Source organism: Jaculus jaculus, chromosome 7 (assembly GCF_020740685.1).
Source record: "Jaculus jaculus isolate mJacJac1 chromosome 7, mJacJac1.mat.Y.cur, whole genome shotgun sequence".
Taxonomy (NCBI): Eukaryota; Metazoa; Chordata; class Mammalia; order Rodentia; family Dipodidae; genus Jaculus; species Jaculus jaculus.
Genome location: NC_059108.1, coordinates 53490363 through 53510878, shown reverse-complemented (window position 1 = coordinate 53510878; position 20516 = coordinate 53490363). Strand labels below are relative to the sequence as shown.

Below are 20516 nucleotides of genomic sequence, written 5' to 3'. Positions count from 1 at the left end.
TATGCTTGTCTGTAAAGAAACTCTTCAGCTTCATATGATCCCAATGGTTGAGTGACTGTTTAAGAACTTGAGCCACTGGGGTTTTATTCAGGAAGTCTTTTTCCATTCCTATATCATGGAAGGTACTTCCTAAATTTTCTTCCAGTAGTTTTAGAGTTTCTTGTCTTATGTTGAGGTCTTTGATCCATTTGGATTTGAGTGTTGTGCATGGTGAAATGTGTGGATCAAGTTTTAGTTTCCTGCATGTGGTTATCCAGTTTGTCCAGCACCATTTGTTGAAGATGCTGTCTTTTTTCCAGTCTATATTGTTTGGGCCTTTGTCAAATATCAAGTAGCTATAGTTGCTTGGCCCAAAATCCGGGTCCTCAAGTCTATTCCATTGGTCTATACTCCTGTTTTTATGCCAGTACCATGCTGTTTTTATTACTATGGCTTTGTAATATAACTTTATATCGTGTATGGTGATGCCACCAGAGGTATTTCTTTTGCTGAGTATATGTTTGGATATGCGAGGCCTTCTGCCTTTCCATATGAAATTTGAGATCATTTTTTTTATGTCTGTGAAGAACACTGTAGGGATTTTAATTGGAATCGCATTAAATCTATATATTGCCTTTGGTAGGATTGTCATCTTCACAATGTTAATTCTGCCTATCCAGGAGCATGGGAGGTCTTTCCATCGTTTCAAGTCCTCCTCAATTTCTTTTTTGAGAGTTTTTATATTTTGGTTGTATAGATCTTTTACTTCCTTGGTTAACGTTATTCCAAGGTATTTTATTTTTTTTTGTTGCTATTGAAAATGGGACTATGTCCTTTATTTCTTTTTCTGTGTCTTTGTCATTTGCATACAGAAATGCTACTGATTTTTGTGCATTGATTTTGTATCCTGCTACTTTGCTATAGGAGTTAATCACGTACAGGAGTTTTGGGATGGAGTCTCTCGGGTCTCTTACATATACAATCATGTCATCAGTGAATAGCGCTAACTTAACTTCTTCCTTTCCAAATTGTATCCCTTTTATTTCCTTCTCCTGCCTTATTGCTTGGGCTAGAACTATATTGAAAAGCAGAGGTGAGAGAGGACATCCCTGTCTTGTTCCTAATCTCAATGGGAATTCCTCCAGTCTCTCTCCATTAAGTATTTTTTGGGCCTTTGGAGCTTTGTATATTGCCTTTATTATATTAAGATGTGAACCGGCCATGCCGATTCTCTGCAATGTTTTAATCATGAAGTGATGTTGTATCTTGTCGAAGGCCTTTTCTGTATCTATCGAAATGATCATGTGATTTTTATATTTGAGCTTGTTTATGTGGTGTATTACATTGACAGATTTTCGTATGTTGAACCACCCTTGTGTTCCTGGGATAAATCCCACTTGGTCAAGGTGGATAATGCTTTTGATGTGTTGTTGGATTCGGTTTGTGAGAATTTTGTTGAGGATCTTTGCGTCTATGTTCATTAGGGAAATAGGCCGATAGTTTTCTTTTCTTGTGGCATCTCTGCCTGGTTTTGGGATTAGGGTGATACTAGCTTCATAGAAGGAGTTGGGTAATTTTCCCTGTTCTTCAATTGTGTGGCACAGTTTTAGGAAGATTGGTTTTAGTTCTTCCATGAAGGTTTGATAAAATTCGGCTGGGAATCCATCTGGTCCTGGACTCTTCTTTTTTGGGAGGTTTTTTATTACTTTTTTAATCTCCATGAGCGTGATGGGTTCATTGAGGTGGTTGATCTGCTGTGAGTTTAGCTTTGGTAGATGATATGCATCCAGGAATTTATCCATCTCCTCCACATTTTCCAGTTTTGTGGAGTAAAGGTTTTTGAAATAAGTCCTGATGATTCTGCTGATTTCACTGATGTCTGTTGTGATCTCTCCTTTTTCATTTTGAATTTTGTTAATTTGGAGTCTCTCTTTTTTTTGCTTGATCAAATTGGCCAGATGTTTGTCAATCTTGTTTATTTTTTCAAAGAACCAGCTCTTTGTTTTGTCAATTGCCTTAATTGTTTCCTTGGTTTCCAATTCATTAATTTCTGCTCTGATTTTAATTATTTCTTTCCTTCTGGAGCTCTTTGGGTTGGATTTTTCTTGTTTTTCCAATGCTTTTAGGTGGATGGCTAGGCTATTGATTTGGGATCTTTCTGTCTTTTTTATGAAGGCATTGAGTGCTTTGAATTTTCCCCTGAGGATTGCGTTCATTGTGTCCCACAAGTTTTGGTATGATGTGTTCTCATTGTCATTCAATTCCAGGAATTTTGCAATTTCATTTTTATTTCATCCACTATCCATTTATTGTATAAGAGTGTGCTATTCAGTTTCCAGTTGCCGTTGGGGCTCTTGTTGGTTTTTTTGTTGTTGATTTCTAGGAATATAGCATTATGATCTGATATCATGCAGGGAATTATGTCGATTTTCCTAAATATGTGGAGGCTATCTTTGTGACTCAGTATATGGTCTATTTTAGAGAATGTTCCATGGGCTGCTGAGAAGAATGTGTAGTCTGTGGATTTGGGATGGAAAGTTCTGTAGATGTCTGTTAGGTCTAAGTGCTCTATGGTTTTGTTGAGCTCTCTTACTTCCCTATTGAGCTTCTGTTTGGACGATCTGTCTATTACTGATAATGGTGTGTTAAAGTCCCCAGCTATGATGGTGTTGGTGGTTATTTCTGTTTTATTGTCAAGTAGGTTTTGTTTTATGAACTGCGGTGCCCCTGTGTTTGGTGCATACAGATTTATGATTGTAATATCCTCTTGATGGATTGTTCCCTTTACAAGTTGGAAGTAGCCTTCTTTGGCTTTTTTGATTGTTTTTGGTTTGAAGTCAACTTTATCTGATATTAATATAGCTACACCTGCTTGTTTCTCAGTTCCATTTGCTTGGAATATTGTTTTCCACCCTTTCACCCTAAGGCGGTTTCTGTCTTTAGTGGTAAGGTGGGTTTCTTGAAGGCAGCAGATTGAGGAGTCTAATTTTTTGATCCACCCTGTTAGCCTCTGTCTCTTGATGGGTGAATTAATGCCATTAATGTTTAGGGTGATGACTGTGAGATTTGATTTGATCCCTGCCATGTTGTGGTGGTAGAGGTGTGTTGGCATTTTCATGGAATTTAATTTTTTTTTTTCTATCTACTCTGGGTTTGGTTGCTCTGATCTGCTTCTTGTAGGCATTTGTGTTTGGTTATTTGTTTCTTCTCTGTGGAGAATTTCCTGGAGTACTTTCTGTAGGTTTGGTTTTGTGTTCATATAATTGTAAAGCTGAGTTTTGTCATGGAAAGTTTTCCTTTCACCATCTATTATAAGGGAGACTTTTGCCGGGTAGAATAGTTTGGGTTGGAAGCCATAGTTTCTCAGAGTTTGAAGAGTATCATTCCAGGTCCTTCTAGCTTTCAGGGTTTCCATTGAGAAGTCTGAAATAATTCTGATGGGGTTTCCTTTGAAAGTGGTGTGCTGTTTTTCCCTAGCTGCTTTTAGGATTTTTTCCTTGGTGTCAATGTTTAGAGTCTTAATGATAATATGCCTTGGGGAGTTTCTCCTTTGGTCTAGTCGGTTAGGAGTTCTGTTTGCTTCTTCAATCTTGATGGGCCTTTCATTTAAGAGACGGGGGAAGTTTTCTTCAATTATTGTGTTAAATAAGTTCTCCATGCCTTTGGTCTGAAATTCTTCTCCTTCTGGTATTCCAATGATTCTGATATTAGGACGTTTAAGTGTATCCCACAATTCTCTCATGTTCTGTTCACAGGAACTTTGGAACTTATTGAAATTTTTGGAATCTCAAACTGTTTCTTCCATCCTGTCTTCCAGATCAGAATTTCTATCTTCCACTTCGCTGACTCTAGTCTTTAGAGCCTCTAGTGAGTTTTGGACTTGTTCAATTAAGTTTGCATTTTCTACTACTTTCCTATGTATCACTTCCATCGCTTTGTCTAGCTCCCTTTTTGTCTCATTTTCTGATTTTCTTGCTGATTCTTGAAATCATCCTTGCATTTCTTTATGTTTTCATTTAGTGTGGCCAGCTGATTTTTAAGGTCCTCTTTTTTTTCACTCTCCCTCAACTCTCTTAGCTCTCTTTGAATTCCTTCCAGTATCTTATCATATTGCTCTAGCTTAGTGATGGTAGCATCCATATGATTATCTATCCTTTGTAGCTTTCCTGTCAGTTCTAGCAGTAGTTTGGTCAGGGTTGCATTGTTCATTGCTTCCACTTGATGTTCTGATCCTAAACACTGTTCTATGTTTTGGTTAGTTGTGATCCTTGTTGGACTGCATGATCTGTCTGGATTTTCTTCCATTTTATTTTTCGTGTTACTTCTTTTGCGCTGTGGTCTACCCATGTCAGTGTATGGGCAGGTAGTTGGGTGGAGCAGACTGGGATCTAGCTTAATGCGAATCCAAGGCAGCCTGGGGCAGTTGTAAGCAGCCTGGGTTTTTGCTCACTCCTGCTAAAGCTGCCTACCTATAGCCTGACAGGGGCACCAAAGTTGCCTGAATTCTCACCCAGTAATGCACCTAAGCTGCCTGCCTTTGAGCTTGAAAGGGGACTGAGGTAGCAAGCCCTGAAGGTGCCTAGATTCTGGCTGGGTACACTGGGGTCTGTAAACAGTCTGTACTCTTCTGCCTCAGGGGAGTGGGGAATGTGTGGCGATGTACAGGTAGGGGATGGCAGCTGTGCTGGCGCTAGTGACTCAGTGTGGACTTATGTGGCTCTTGCTGTGGGGTGGGCCCACTGCATGTGCAATTGTAGTGCAGAGGCAGATGATGTGGGTACGGAATCAGGACACAGCAGAAGCTGACCGGCGGCAAGTGATGTGAGCACAGCAGCAGGGGATCTGGCAGCCACCTATTCACGGCAGGGGTGGCCCCCACAGGCCTGCGAACCGAGCACCACGTGGCTGGTCTACTCGCAGGATCAGAGAACAATGGCGAGGTAGGAGGTCTCAGCTTCAGTGCAGCGGGCTGGCAGGCATGATTGGTGGGTGCCCAATCAGAGCACAGCCATGCGGGATGTGCAGAGGGTGCGTGGGCGGGTGGGTGGAAGGGGGTGCGGGGTGCGATGGTGTGTATGGAGCGAGTGGGGCACGCGGCAGGGGGGGTCAGGGTGCGCCGGGGCACCGGGAAATCAGGGTGGGGTGTGCGGGAGGTGGCAGGGCTCAGGGGGTGCGGGGTGGGGTGCCCTGGAGGGGCGGGGGGTGTGGGGCGCTCTGATCAGTTAGGGGGCAAGGGGCGCGCTGTTGGTGCGGGGGGTGGTGGTGCGCATGCAGGGGGGGTGTACGGGGCGTGGGGGGTTGCAGGGCACCCGGGGTGTGCGGGGGGGAGCGCGGGGCGCGCGGGCGGTTATGGGGTGCACAGGGGCACGCGGGGGAGTGTGCAGGAGGCGCAGGGGGTAGGGGCACAGGGCACATGGGGGTGCGTGGGGTGCGCGGGGGGGCGCAGGGTGCGCGTGGGGGGAGGGGGCGCGGGGCACACCGGCGTGCGGGATGCCAAGGGACGCCGCAGGGTGATCTGGACATGGGGGGGGGGCGAGGCTTTCGGGGGGGTTGAGGGGTCATGCGTGGGGCACGAGGCGTGGACGGGGGGCGGGGTACGCTGAGGCACTCCAGGGTGGTGGTGGTGCACAGGGGGCACAGGGCACGCCTGGGCACGCAGGGGTGTGCTCGGGACTCGCGGGGGTGCCCGGGCCATGTGCGGCTGCGGGACGAGGGGCGTGCGGGGTGGGTGCGGGAGGCGCCGGGGCGGGGCGCAGGGTGGGGCAGGGAGCGCTTCAGGGCGCACGGGGCTTAGGGCGCAGATGCTCCGGGGCGCGTGGGGGTTGGGCGCAGGGCGCGCGGGGAGGGGAATCGGCTAGGAGCGCGGGGCGCTCCGTTGGGCGTGGGGTCACAGGATGCTGCGGTAAGCTGTGGGGTGCTCTGGACTCACGGGGGGGGGGTGCGGGTCGCGCGGGGGAGGTGGTCAAGGGGTTGCGGGTCTTGCAGGGGGTGTGGAGCATGCTGAGGTAAGATGGAGCGCGGGATACTGCGGGACGCTGCAGGATGCCCCGGGGCACTCTGGACGCGCGGCGGGGTGGGGCGCACGGGGGGGGGGGGGATCGAGGAGCGCAGGGGTGTGGCGCGGGGCACAGCTGGGTGCCCGGGCGCGGGACGCTGCGGGGCGCTTGGAGTGCGCCTGCCGCGTGTGGGTAGGGAGCGTGGGGCGCGCGTGGGTTGGGGTGGGCGGGGGGGGGCGTCTTGAGGCGCGTGGGGTGGGGCGCGGGTGTCTGGGGCGCCGGGGCATGGTGGTGCGGGGCAGGCCTGGGCGCCAGGGGCGCGGGAAGCTTAGGTTCACTGGGGCTGCGCCTCCGAGTGTGGATAGCGCGCGTGGGGTGTGCTGGGGGGGGAGGGGCGCGCTGTGGGCGCGGGGGGTGCGCAGGCGTGGGGCTCAGGGGTTATGGGGCGCGTGGGGCGCCGGATGCGCTGATTCCCGGAGGGCGGGGTGGTGGGGCGTGGGTCAAGGGGGTGTGTGCTTCCCTCTTTTACCCTGATCTGTGCCCTCCCTCTTCAAAAAGTTCCTAATTTCCCTTGAATACTTACCTTTTTTTCCCCTTGTTGTTTGTAGTGCAGCTAGGCGGTCGCCATCTTGACCGGAAGCCCCAAGTCCTCATAGTTTTAATCAATCTCAGTGATGTCCAAACATCCCCATAATCCAAGATCTTTTAACTTAGCCATAATACCAAAAAATCCCTCAAAAAAACCATAATAGCACAGAATAAACATTCACATTGCAAAAGATCAAACTGGGCACAGCAAAGAAATATTCAACTAATACAAGATTTAAAATAACCAGGGCAAACATCAAACTCTGTATCTTCAAGTCCAATAACTGTAGTTAGTGACAATCTCCAAGTCCAATAATTCTAACCCACAACAAGTCTCTGGACTTCCAATTCTGCCCATCCAGCTAGGCTACTCACAGTTCTGGAAAACTTCATCAGGCAGGCAGCTTTCCTTAGCAGCCATCTAGTAGTCCTGGCATCTCCACTGGCTCTCCACTGCAATCCATGGTTCATCCTCATGGCCCCATGGGGTCTCCATGCAGGCAACCAGCAAACCTGCTTCACATTGCCCATGGCCATTTCCAAAACAAAAGACCATGTTGCAAATTCAATGATCCTCTCTTTCCTGCATTTCTTATATTCCACAATACCAGGTAGGGTGCCAATTTACTAATCCAGGGGGTGGGGATAAAGCAGACTTTGAAGAACAGGACATCCCTTGAGCACTCATGCCCCTTCAAAAGAGTCTACATTCTTCCTGTTGCCACAGTGCAGGTCAGCTGGCCCAATCTCAAAGGTTATAATCTCAATTGCAGCTCAACTGGCAGCAGTCCACCCAGAGATTTTTCTTTCTGTGCCATATCCTGCCCACAGCAGTTCATTTTTACACAAAGCAACCCCGCACAATTCCTCAGGACAAGGGAATAAGAGCAAGCTTCTCACATAAGAAGCTATCCCAGTCCGAGAAAAGCTCTTTCTTACCCTCATAAACCAAACCTCACAGTCCATAGTTCTTACTGCATTCAAGTCTTTCAACTCTGACCAGAATAGTCCATCAAGCTGTATTTACAGCACTGCAAGGCATCTCTTAGGCCAAGATTTCAAATCCTCCCACATTCCTCTTGAAAATCAGCTCCAAAAGGCCAAAGCCACACATTCAGGTGTCTCACAGCAATCCCACTCCTTGGTACCACTTTACTGTTACAGTCAGGTTCACATTGCTGGTAGAAATCATCCAACCAAGAGCAGCGATGGCCATGCCAACCTGGTTCTGCCACTGCTGGAGCCACTTCTGCCTGCTTCTGTGGGCTGTAGATGCTCTAGGTATCTCCTACTTCTTTGCTATAGTTGATGATTTCTTGTACACCTCACTTTTTAGTAGAAGAGTGTTTTTTTTTTTCTCCCCCCTAGACTGCTTTGGTGTGGTTCCTAAGATGACATCTTAACCGGAAGTCTCTCTCCAATCTTATTTTGTATTTTTAAGGAAGGTCTCCCTATCCCTAATTATGTCAAGAATTCATGGCATTTGTAGCTTTATAGCTTGAAACCAGACTTTTGGTTTGGGCGTCCTCTCAGCTTGGCTGTGTTCCTCATCTTTACATCTTGCTTTAGGTCACTTGTAAGAGGATGCAGTGCTGGTTTTTAGGAGAACCAAGAGCCTCATCCCTTTGACCTGCCACTTCCTGAGGATCCCTATGGACAACTCTACCTTCAATACAGTCTGGAAATTCTTAAATTACATATACTCCCCCCACCCTACCAAAAACAGAACTTTGAAAAGTATGGGCATATGAATAATACATTCTAAAAGGAGAGAAACTTCCAATATTCCTATAGAGTTTAATTCTTTCCAACACAGTTTATTAAAACCAAAGCTGGGCACCCAGTCCTGGCTGATTATAAGCTATCACCTTAAACCTGCTTATCCATTTCCAGTAGAAATGAAAGAACACATGATTTTCACAGTAAATGCTACACTTGTTCTGGCTAGATATCTGGGGTCAGATGGAAATTCTTTGGAAGCTTGAAACTTTGACAATTTCCTAGAAGTGGGAACTATTAATATTTCAGTTTCATAATAAAAGTTTAAATTTATTTAAATTCTTAAGTAGGTTATTTCATTTGAAGAGATAGAACTATGGTAAAAGAAATGTAATAACCTTGAGATTTAAAGCTATTGATTTTGGAAATATTTCATACTAAAATCATTTAATATAATAAATAGTTGATTCATATTTTTCTTCCTATACTATTTGTAATTCTTATGGAAGTATGTGAAGGCATAATAGGCTACCAGCATGGGTTTAAGTACTAAAAATCAAATGTGGAAGTCATTATAATAACTTTGAGGATAATTTTCTCCAACTCTTTCTGTGCTCAATGGTTGTTTATTTGTGCTTTTGGTTATATTTAGTACCGTGTCTAAACTAAATTTGTTACTGACCTCGGACTCATGCTTCACTGGCTTTGGACACATTTACTTCCCAGAAGTCTTCAAGTCAAACTGAGCCTAAACTAAGTTTGGGACGAGTGACACCTGAGGTTGTCCTCTGACCACCACATGCACATGCTTACATGTGCAGGGATGCCCACACACATGTGTGCATGTGCATATAGTGTACTCTCAAAACAAATTCAAGCCAATTTGTTATTTTCATACTAGAATCTTTCCCTTCCACAGATCTTTAGTTTCATCAGTTATATAGGTACCCATGATTCATTCGGAAGAGAAATCTCTCTTAGTTGCTAAGGGTGGAGGATCATACTGTAATCCGAACATTTGGGAAGTTGGGACTGGAGAATAGTAGGGTCAACCTAAGCTAGTAAGATACTATCAAAGAAATGAGAAAGTGGTTAAGTAAACATAACAAGAATGAAAAGAAAGTAAGTTGTTTAGAGTTTAATCATGTCTTTCGCCTCCAACATACAATCAGTTTCTGAAATCATTATGTTTTCATCTCCTAGGTACTGTTGTTATCAAAACTGGCCTATATTCTTATATTCTCATTATCACTCTTGCCATCCAAGCTGTATTCTCCTGTCTTTATCTAGGTCTTCCCTCAGAGAAGTTCCCAAGACTAGTGCTCTTTCTCAGAGAGGGTGGGGAGGTGATCAGGCACATAAGAAGCATGGAAGAGCAGCTGTGCAGAGCTAAGCAATAAAGGTGTCGTATCCAATTGGGCTTCCTCATAGCCCTGCAGAATATACTTCACAACTGCACAGCCAACCGATGGGAGAGAGAAGCATTTCTCTATTACCTTCAAGCACCCACTACTCATGAGTTTCTCAGTAGGTGTTTACTAATACCATTCCAGGGTCAGTTAAGGAGATGTCAAAATGGGGATGATGCAGAGAAGTTTGATGTGTGGCTTCAGGAGAACAGGGCTGGCTTCATGGACATGTTTACCTTTGTACTCACAAGGCATAGACTTTGACAGTTATACTCCTTGCTTTAATTTTGTATTCTAACTATGTAGAATTCCATAATGATTTATGAAAAAAAAAAACCCTTGTGTTTTTATCTTTTGCTAGGCCTCAAAAATTCTGCAGCAGGTTTTGGTAAAGAAACCATGACCTTAAAGTTTAGGGCTTCCAGATCAAACCTGAGAGCAATGGGTTTCCACAACAAAAAGTTTCAGTGACGACAATGTGTGAAATGGGGCCTAAGAGTTATCCAGTACAAATTCTATGCATTGTATATCTATGTGTCCATGCTTCTGCCATGAGAGTCTTCAGCAATGATGACCCAGAAAAGCTAATAGACATTCTGTACAGAAGGCAGCAGGCATATTCTTTTAGCTGTTGAGGTGTTATGGACCTGGGGTCTTTCTGTTTTGAGTTGTCCCTTAGCAGATTGTCATTCAGATTTGGCATGCTGGTCACACAGGTTAAATGTGAGCATGAAGTTGCAAGGGTTTATGAATATTACCTTCTTGCTTCCCCAAATTCCTGCTGGTAAAAGTTTGAATTTTAGCACTGCTTCTCAGCTTTGGCTATAGAAAACCTCCACTAGTGTGGGAAGCACCCAGTCGGGGGAAACATCACTTTCATTTATGTTTCTTCTTCCTTAATGTAGTTATTGTCTTCCAGTCTTGTGCATTGAGGAAGGAGGGAGCTTATGCCCTATCCATAGCACTGCTTTTGTTATCTCTCATGTACTATCACATGCATCTAACAGAAACTGTGGAAAGAGGCTCTTTGAGCAAGCAGTTTTGCTCAAATGTGCTGTATCTCCACCTTGCAAAATTTTCCTGGAACAAAACTTCTGAAACCTTTTAAATATCTAGGAACTGTGAGTGTTTTACTGGTTCTTCAGTAAATTTTCTTTTTGAGAGACTGCAGGAGAAAAGACTAGAAGGTCCAAAGCAAAAATAACACTTTCTTCTATTTCAATTGATAATTGTCGCACAAGTTAGGGGGGAAGTAAATATGATTTGTATCATAGTTGGGAAAACTATGTAGTTCAGACAGTGTGACAGAGAGGGTGACTTGTTCACATAGAAACATCCAGTAGGATGCTAGGAAGAGAATGCAGCTCAGCATTCTGCTCAAGGAGTTGAAGGCACTACTTTTGGGAGCAGTTGTATGGAAAATCTGAAGGCAGTTCTTGTCAATTTTCTTTTTCCTCCTTTTTTTCAATGTGCAACTATTATAAATGGAAACGATAAATGATAATAATTTTAGGGCTAAAGAAATATGGATGACCAAAAATTGAAACTTCTTTTTGTTAGGTAAGGGAAATTGTTAATGGTTAAATTTTTGCTTTGTGTCTTTAGCTGCTTACATTCGTTACAGTAAAGTAAATCACTATGAAGAGAAAGGTCAAAAGATTGTTAAGCACCTGGGGAGATGGCTCAGCAGTCAAAGGTGCTTGCTGGTAAAACCTACAAGTCTCAGATTGATTCTCCAGTACCCACCTAAAGCCAGATACACAGAGTGGTGCAAAGTATCTGGAGTTCATTTGCAGTGGCTAGAGACCCTGGAGTGCCCATACTCCTCTCTTTCAATAAAAATATTGTTTAAAAGAGGGAAAAAGATTTTGTTCATGTCAATATATACATTCATTTGCTTAGATGCATACTCAGAGAATAATCACATGTGCTTATATGTGATTGAACTTATAGATAAAATAGAGCTGATTTAAGAATATTGACATTATTATTCTTTGTTATTTACTCTTTTTTTTCAGAGAGGCAGACTGCTGCACTCCAGAGACAGTAGAACTTTTTCTAGTTGTTACGTAAATTAATGTGACAATCTACGTGACAGCTGACGACACCTTATTTTTGAAAAATGTGGATCCATTTACCTCCATCCCTTGTGATCATCAGCAGTGGTGAGGCCCTTTAGTAACTCAGTGCTCTAAATTGAAGTGCTTGAAAAGTAAAACTGTAGAAACCCCTAGTGAGCAGAAATCCCACCTTTTCAAACTTGGTGTGTGAATGTGTCCATTTTCAGTGAGGAAAATGAGGTGTCACGTGGGGTCTTTTAGAACCTAGTGTGAGGTCAAGGTGCCCAGTTCTCTGCCCGCTGACAGGTGGCGCTGTGCGGTAGTGGGTCTCGTCCAACCAGGTGTTTCCTCCGGACCTGGCTGTTGTATTGCATTCCTAACCCTGGAACCTGATTCTACTGAATTATGAAAATAGGCTATTTTTTTTAAATGAATTTCCAAGTCATTTCTGTGTAACTGTAGTTTAATGGTTCTTTATCCGCACTTTTTTGTGAGAGGCCTCTGCACTTGTGAGTGGGTGCATCCGAAGATGACGCATGGTTTTAATTTGTCATGGGTGTTTATGTTCTTATCAATATTCTGCTTTGATTATAAATCAAGTAATTTAAGTTAAAACTTTTATTTTTCAATATATCCAGACTAGAAGAATTTATGGCAGTTAATACAGAAAATATTTTCTGGTATAGTTTAACATGGAAGCACTCTTTTATTGATATTTTTTAAGAACAGTCTTTGGTATATTGGCATATCATCTTGAATGGGTCTGATATGATCTCTGAAGCTAAGCAGGGCCAGGCCTGGTTAGTACTTGGATGGGAGAAAAGCCTTCTTTGTAATGTTTATCTTCAGAGTAATGTTTTGCTCCCTTTAAGGTAGCCATAGTCATTTTTGAGTTCAATTTTCTAATGGTTCTTCTTTTAAATTTTAAATTTTTTAAATTTAAATTTTTTGTTTTGTTTTGTTTTTCGAGGTAGGCTCTCACTGTAGCCCAGGCTGACCTGGAATTCACTATGGAGTCTCAGGTTGGCCTCAAACTCATGGCGATCCTCCTACCTCTGTTTCCCGAGTGCTGGGATTAAAGGTGTGCGCCACCACGCCTGGCTTCTAATGGTTCTTTTTATGTCATGATGCAATTGGTATTTTTCTTGTTATTCTAATTACCTGACTTCAAAATAATTCTAAATTTAATCTTTATGCTGGAAGTTTCCAAGCTCAATGCAGGTGGCATATATGAGATTCCAAATTATTTTAAATATTTGACATCTATTACCATTACAAATTTCAGTCCTCCAAATGTGAAAATAAATGTGTAAGGCAAATGAGTTCTTTGACTATGTGATACCTGTAAGAAATACGTCAGGGTTTCTGCTTTGGAGTGTTAAATGGTGGCACCTAGAAGTGTTCAGCTTTGCAATCCACATGAAATTGGACAGTTTAAGCTTTTTATATCTTCCTATTAGAGTCACCTAGGTACTACAGTGGTTGGCCAAATGGGTCAATTTATGACTGTATCTTGATTAAAATGCTGTTTAGGAAGATCCATGGCTTACAAAGGAAGTTTCCAGGGAGAGGTCCACATTTAACAATAATTATTAAACTTTCTGTGCAAAACATCGTAAGGTAATAAGATGAGTGTGAGCCACAGAGTTTGAATGAGTTTCATAGGTGTGGGAGGAACAGTGTATGCTCAGAATGTTAATCATCAGGAAAACATTTCTTTATTGATCATCCCCCCTGGCATGATAGCAAATGAAATTAGCACTTTGGGACAAGAGCTATGACTGCAAGGAGTTTATAGTTTAGTTGATGAGGGAATATTCTAATTCAAAAGAATTCACCATAATAAAATATTTTTATTTCAAAATTATTGGGAATAGCATAAATATTTTTATTATAGAGTTAATAAAACTCTGTTATCACTATGATAGGCCACTTAGAAACCATGTTTTCCAGAATACTAATGATGTGAACAAGTGTTCACAATTTATAACTGGGGAAAAGATGGACTACAAAACAGTGTGTATGTACCCCATGTATGTGATGAATTCAATGTCATATTAAATAATTATGTTAACTTGTTAAAATTTTTCATCAGAATGTCCAGGTTAATTGTTTCTAAGCAGTAGTGATGATTGACTTTTTTCTCTGGAAAATTTATTGCATATATGTATAATTATCTTTTCTGTGTTGTGTATATGCATGTGTATGTCCAGGTGTGTGTGTGTATGTATATGTGTGTATATGCACATGCATATGTGTATGTTTGGGTAGACGTGTATATATGCACATGTATATGTGTATGTATGGGTGGAGTCCAGAGGTCAATGTCAGGTTTCTTCCTCAGTCAGTCTTATTGCTTGAGACCAGGTCTCAAGAAACCTGGAGCTCATACTGTGGCTACACTAGCTAGCCAGTGAGCTCTGGAGATCACCTGTCTCTGCCTTTCCATTGCCAGGTCATAGCAGTGTGCTACCACACCTGATATTTATGTGGATACTGGGGATCTGAATTCAGGTCTTCATGCTTGTGTGGCAAGCACTATCTGGGCCATTTCACATTCTCTCGATATTTTTATAATATGAAAATTTTATTTTTAGAAGCATTAAATACCTATGAAGAACTTATCACAGCACTATGTTAAAAATTACCTATTCCACAATAATGGATATTGTTAATAAAAATAATAATGAAAAAGAAGCTTAAGGTCATACTTGGCCATAAAGCAAGTTCAAAGCCAGCTCTAAATCTTTAAAAAATTGGGGTGGGGATTTACTTAAGAAAACTATGAATAAAGGCTGGAGAGATGGCTCAACAGTCTACAAAGCCTAATGACCTGGGTTTGGTTCCCCAGTACCCACATAAAGCCAAATGCATAGAGTGGCACATGCATCTAAAGGTTGTTTGCAGTGACTAGAGGCTCTGGCCTACCCAGTTTCTGTCTGTGCTTTCAAATAAATAAAAATATTAAAAACAAAACAAAATTACCTATTCTGAGATTTTATTATCAATACATTTCAGGAAGCTGATGAAAAATCAACTCCTTGTAATATGTTTATTATGCCCTTGTTACCTCCAAGTTGGGTAACATTTTCATAGTACAATATACAGCTGCTGCTGTTTCATATCCCTTTTAAACATGTGTATTTTAAATAAATGTTAAAGCACCTTTATAAGTAAATATCTTGTAGCTAAGTTTTAGATGAAAGCTTAATTTTATCTTTAAGAGCTGCTTTATAATACACAGATAGGTGAATAACATGTGATTGAAAAATTGTAACAGACTATTTTCTGGGATTGTGTTTATTCTAATTGGTGTTGTTTATTGAGTAGTTATTTTGTACCAGGTATCAACCTGATAGCATTTTAAATGATTCATCTCATTTGTTTCCTGTAACTAACTTATGCTGTAAGTATTGTTACTTCCATGAGGTTAAGAAAGTTCATGGTTTACTGATAGTCATAGGTAGTTTTTCTTTTTAAAATTTATTTGCAAGCAGAGGGAGAGAGGAGAGAAGAGAGAAAGAAAGAGAGAGAGGGAGAGGGAGAGAGAGAATGAGAATATGGGCATGCCAGGGCCTCCAGCCACTGCAAAAACATTTCAGACTCATGTTCCACCTTGTGTATCTGGCTTCTGTGGGTACTGGCGAATCAAAACTGGGTCCTTTGGCTTTGAAGACAAGCATCTTATCCACTAAGCCATCTCTCCAGCTCAATAGTATGAAGATTTGATTGCATAGACAAATTACTTTCTGTACTTTCAATACATTTTACATATGAAAATTAAAAGACTTGCATAAGGTTAAGGGAAGGTCAAATATTCCTAATAAGAAGCTCCTGTTATTTTCCAAAATCTTGAATGTGCACTTGAAATCAGATAATGGTCACTGATAATATCATTCAACCTGCTGAGAGAAGGAATAACTTGGAAATTGACCATATACACATGACATCTTTGTTTTTGTTTTTTGTTATTTTGCAATGGGGTTTTAACTCAGAATTTCCTATGTGCTAGGCAGGTGCTTTACCAATGAATTACATTTCTCAGCCCAAAACACCTTTTAACTCACTGGTAGATGAGAATGGACTGTTTCTGGAATTTCTGAGCCCTCTATATCATATTGGACAATAATATTCTGTGATTCTAAAATATAGAATTTTTTTAGCTGGCCCAAAACCATGATAATTGGTTTTATTATTTTAAAAAAGTGCAAGGTCAGTTTTAAAGCGAATCTATGAGAATATAATAGAAATATGAAGGATTTGCAGTAGCTCAGTAAAGGTAGTATTACTTATTGCTACAAAAAAGACAAAAACCATTTAAATGAAACAGTTGTTAGGTTAGAACCCAATCCATCATAGTGGAAAAAAATAATGCCATGCAAGGAGAAATAATAGAATCCCATGATGAGAACGAGGATCTGTATTTGAAATTTCTGCCAGAGAGCATTCCCATGCCAGGAACAGAGGAAGTGCACGACTTCACAGGATTGCTGTAATTTCTGTGATTCCATACTGGAGCACTACGAAGGCCCCTTACTTATGATGCTTCTGGATTCACATTTATCACATAATGAGCTCCTGAATGATGGAGTTCGAAGTAGTTTCCCTGTTACTGGCTGAGTCTTCTCATTTCTGAGAGGAGCACCTTTTTGTACTCCACAAAGCTCAGAAATGGATCTTGACTGTAGTGATTTTCAAGTTCATTTCATAATCAGTGATGCAATGCTGCATATTTCACAAACAAGAAAGGTCTTGGATTCACACGTGATCAACATTACATGCCATCAAAATTATGCAGTTTATTTTTTGTATAATATAAAAAATGGCCAGAATGATATCCAAACCCTAGACTACAGGTTTCTTTTTTATTAGTACTGTTTTTTTTTTTTTGTTTCCTTCTCATCTCCTACTGCACCCAATTTAGGGCAAAGAGAAAACGAAAGTATATCTTGAATATGCATCACAGGTTCAAAAATGAAAAGAAATTGAATTTGGATAGTACTTACTCAATAGACAGACATGATACATGGTAAGAAGGTGCTGTCTGCCCTGTGATAGATTAAACTACTTTGTAGGAAAATTACTGTGAGCCAGTCACCACCACCACCGTGGCTAAATCTTTAATAAAATTCTCTTCCATATGCAGGAGTGAGGTATGAAGTACACAATAAGGCAAGTGAAGTAGCCATTTATCAAACCTGGCCTGTCTGCAATCTTCTGCTCTCTCCTTCCTTTGTACTTTATTTGTCTTTATTGTTACAAGAAGGAATATTTACCTCAAGCAGTGGGCATGGAGATATGATAAACCTCCCCCTTCTCCACCTTCCCCCACTCTTCTTCCTCTTTGTCAGTCTTGTCAGGATAATTTGCCTGTTTCCTTCTAGGTGGTCCTCTGTGTGTTTAGTATTCTCCTTTTTTCTCTGCCTTTCTTTGAAATACGCATTTGTGCTATGGGAAAATGCAATGGGGATACTAACATCTACAGTGAAAGATTGTCAAGGATACATTTGGTAATGACTTTGACTGTCTCTTGGCAAGCAGTGTTCAAATTTGTAGACAGCCCCTGGGTGGCAGTGCACAGCAAGTCTTGATGCCAACAGAAGCATTTTTAATGTAAAGATTTATATACATGTCTGTGGGTGTGTGGTCTGTATGTGTGTACATGTTTGTTTACACAAAACATATGCAAGTATACAATACACATGTATTATATGTGTATATGCATGATGCATTCATATACCTGTATGTAATGCATATTATATAGATATACATGTGTGTTCATGTGGCATGTATTATATATTCTATAACTACTACATTTTGATACAACTATCTTCAAACTAAAGGAAGCTTTCTTTTTAAAAGTTATAAGCTCATAAACTAATTTAGTCCAGGTTTCTTAAGTAAAATTGTGATAATATTGTTAAAAATAACTGGTCCTTTAAAAATCTTATGCTAAAGAGGTTCCTGCCACTCCAGCCACATATGTTGTCTGAATTGTCAGAGTCCATGAGTATATGGGTCCAGATGCAGTGAGCAGTGAGAATGTGGCTACAGGTGTTCTATGGCCCTCGATGTGCACATTACCACTCTGTATAGCAGCGTTGCGGGTAAATTATTTTTTGTAGCATTATGACCCCTTTTAATAGTTGGAATGGCAGGCTATTTTCTGACAAAACATTTATGATTAGAATTCCTGTTTACTTCAATGAAAGAGAGCAATCATGGAGGTTGATAAGGCACAATGGTGGTAATAATATTTATATATACACGGGAGATGTAAATTGGTGTTAATATAGATTGACAGTAGTTTTCCATCTGAACTCTAAGTTAAGCAAGGAAGATTATTTTGGCAGAAATACATGTTATGTCTCTCATTTTTCTTTTCTCATTGTTTCTCCCTTTCGGTTAAATGCATATGATATGTAGCTGTAGGAGTAGCAATATTAAACCCAAACATTTTATTTTCAGATTCACTATTATCATAATTTTTACCATATTTTTTTTCACATTAGTATCCAATTATATTGGATTCTATTCAAGTCAAATATTAGTTCCTAAACAATTGTGTTTGTTTGCTCTTATAGCATTGGTCTATTTTGCAGTCTTTTGAGAATATACCTTTCAGGAAAATTGGTAATTTTCTTTGTGAAGAAGGTGAAAATAGAGGAGAAATTATCTTATAAGACAATTTAAGAAGAAGAGGCCATTCTGTCCACTTACTATTAGTAGTTTCCATAGACTTTATAATTTCATGATTTTTAAAAAATTCACAATATTCCAACCACAAGTGAAAATGAAAGACATATGGTTCCATTCCATTTCTTTGTTTTTTATTTTAACTATTTTGTTGTATTAACATAATTATAAAAAGGGTTGACACTGTACAATTTTCTTGTGTGTATATAAACCTGAAATTATAGTGTGTGTTAGAAATAGTACCTTCTGTTCACAAGATATCCCCATGGCCTTTTAAAATCAACCTTACATTGTCAAAGTATAAGTTTTGTCTTCTTTTATCCTTTTTCCTCTTCAACAAAGTTATTAACTTCTGTCATTAAGAGAGGAAATCAATTTATTCATGACCTGCCTTATTTCTAAGATAAATTAAGGTGACTTACAAAGACATATAAAATAAATTTAAAACTAAATAATGGGTATAAGAGCCACAGGTTGAGACATGCCCAGAGGCATTCTTTCCCACCAAAATTAACTGACTACTGCTCCCACAATGCATAAAGTACAACTTCATGGGGAAGACCTGCAACCCTACTCAGGAGTGGCCCCAACAGAATGGGGACGGGGATGAGGGAAAAGAATACACCAACACATGATATATCCATATGAAATATCTTGTTAATAATAATATAAACATTAAAAATGGAGATTAGGGCTGGAGAGATGGCTTAGTGGTTAAGGACCCTGGCTGGAGGCTCGATTCTCCAGGACCCATGTTAGCCAGATGCACAAGGGAGCACACGCGTCTGGAGTTTGTTTGCAGTGGCTGGAAGCCCTGGCGTTCCCATTCTCTCTCTCTCTCTCTCTCTCTCTTTCTCTCTCTGTCTGTAGCTCCCAAATAAATAAATAAAATTTTTAAAAGGTGTGTGCTACCATACCTCGCATGCTTTAAAAAAAAAAAGGAGATTAATGGGGAAGAAGATGATTAATGGGAAGAGTGGGAGAAAAAAGGGTAATTTTGGGAAATTTTACATCTATGCAAATGCCAAAAATGAAAAACAAAAAAAAAAGAAAAAACAACCAAAAAATAAAATTAAAATGTAATTTAAAATTTATAAAACAACAAAAGGAAAGCTGGGGTAGAATAAATGATGGAATGTATAACTAGGGAATGAAATGCCCTCTGAAAAGTCCTGAATAGTAGTTAGATGTGGGTTGCAGGTCTGGTCCTCAGCTCTGTAAGAGCCAGGATTAAGCAGAAACAATTCCAGATCCTGGGTATAAAGAAGCATAGGTTCGTAGGAGATGTGCAGCTAGTTCTGGTGACGTGAAATGGGAAGAACCCACTTCCTCCAGTGTGCTTGCTGCGTCTTCACCAGCATGTGAGGAGCCTGCCAACTTCTCTCTAGAAAGAAATTTCCAAGTTCAACTATTTGATGATCATAATAGCCTTCTTTGGCTGCTTTGCCAGTCGATACAGACTTCATGGTCATACTAAACCCCTTTATCCCCCCCCTTTTTTTCCTTTGTAGAAAATCCCCATGTGGGATTCTGGAGCTCATCTTCTAAAGACACTAGATGAGAAGGACCATCATTTCCTTCAGTACTGTGTTGGAACAGGAGCCATGCAGTTGCCTCCTTTCTTCTCTAGGTCGGTAAAACATCTCCAGGCTACTTCGCATTTCCCCACACCTTCCCTAGTAAACCTAATTTGAGCTCTGGTAGAAAACAAAGGGATGTGTTCCAGTTTCTTTTTCTTTGAAAGGAATATAAGTCATTAAAACATTAAGGCTGGGGAGATGGTGCAGTTGGTGATGTACTTGTCGTGAAAGCATCAGAACCTGAAGAATGTCTCCAGAACCCATGTGAAAAGCAAAACAAAACAACAAAAAGAACAACAAAAAACCACCTGGTTTAGTTGTGTGTGCTGTCATCTCATGGCTGGAGAGGAAGACAGGCTGAACCCAAGGGCTCTCTGGCCAGACAGTTTTAGCCTGATTGGTGAACTCCTGGCCAATGAGAGATTCTGTTTCAAAAACAAAAAGTTGGATGGCATACACTTGTGGTTATCTTCCAGCCTCCTCATGCAC

At 41.0% G+C, this 20516-nt stretch overlaps 1 long non-coding RNA gene across 1 annotated transcript in view; it reads left to right on the top strand.

The window, feature by feature from the left end:
• Positions 1-20080, top strand: part of LOC123462215 — a 224677-nt gene extending 204597 nt beyond the window's left edge. The window contains exons 2-3 of the long non-coding RNA XR_006638160.1: positions 11710-11856; positions 19959-20080. This is a non-coding gene — a long non-coding RNA (uncharacterized LOC123462215). The remainder of the gene's footprint in view (positions 1-11709; positions 11857-19958) is intronic.
• The last annotated feature ends 436 nt before the right edge of the window (positions 20081-20516 follow it).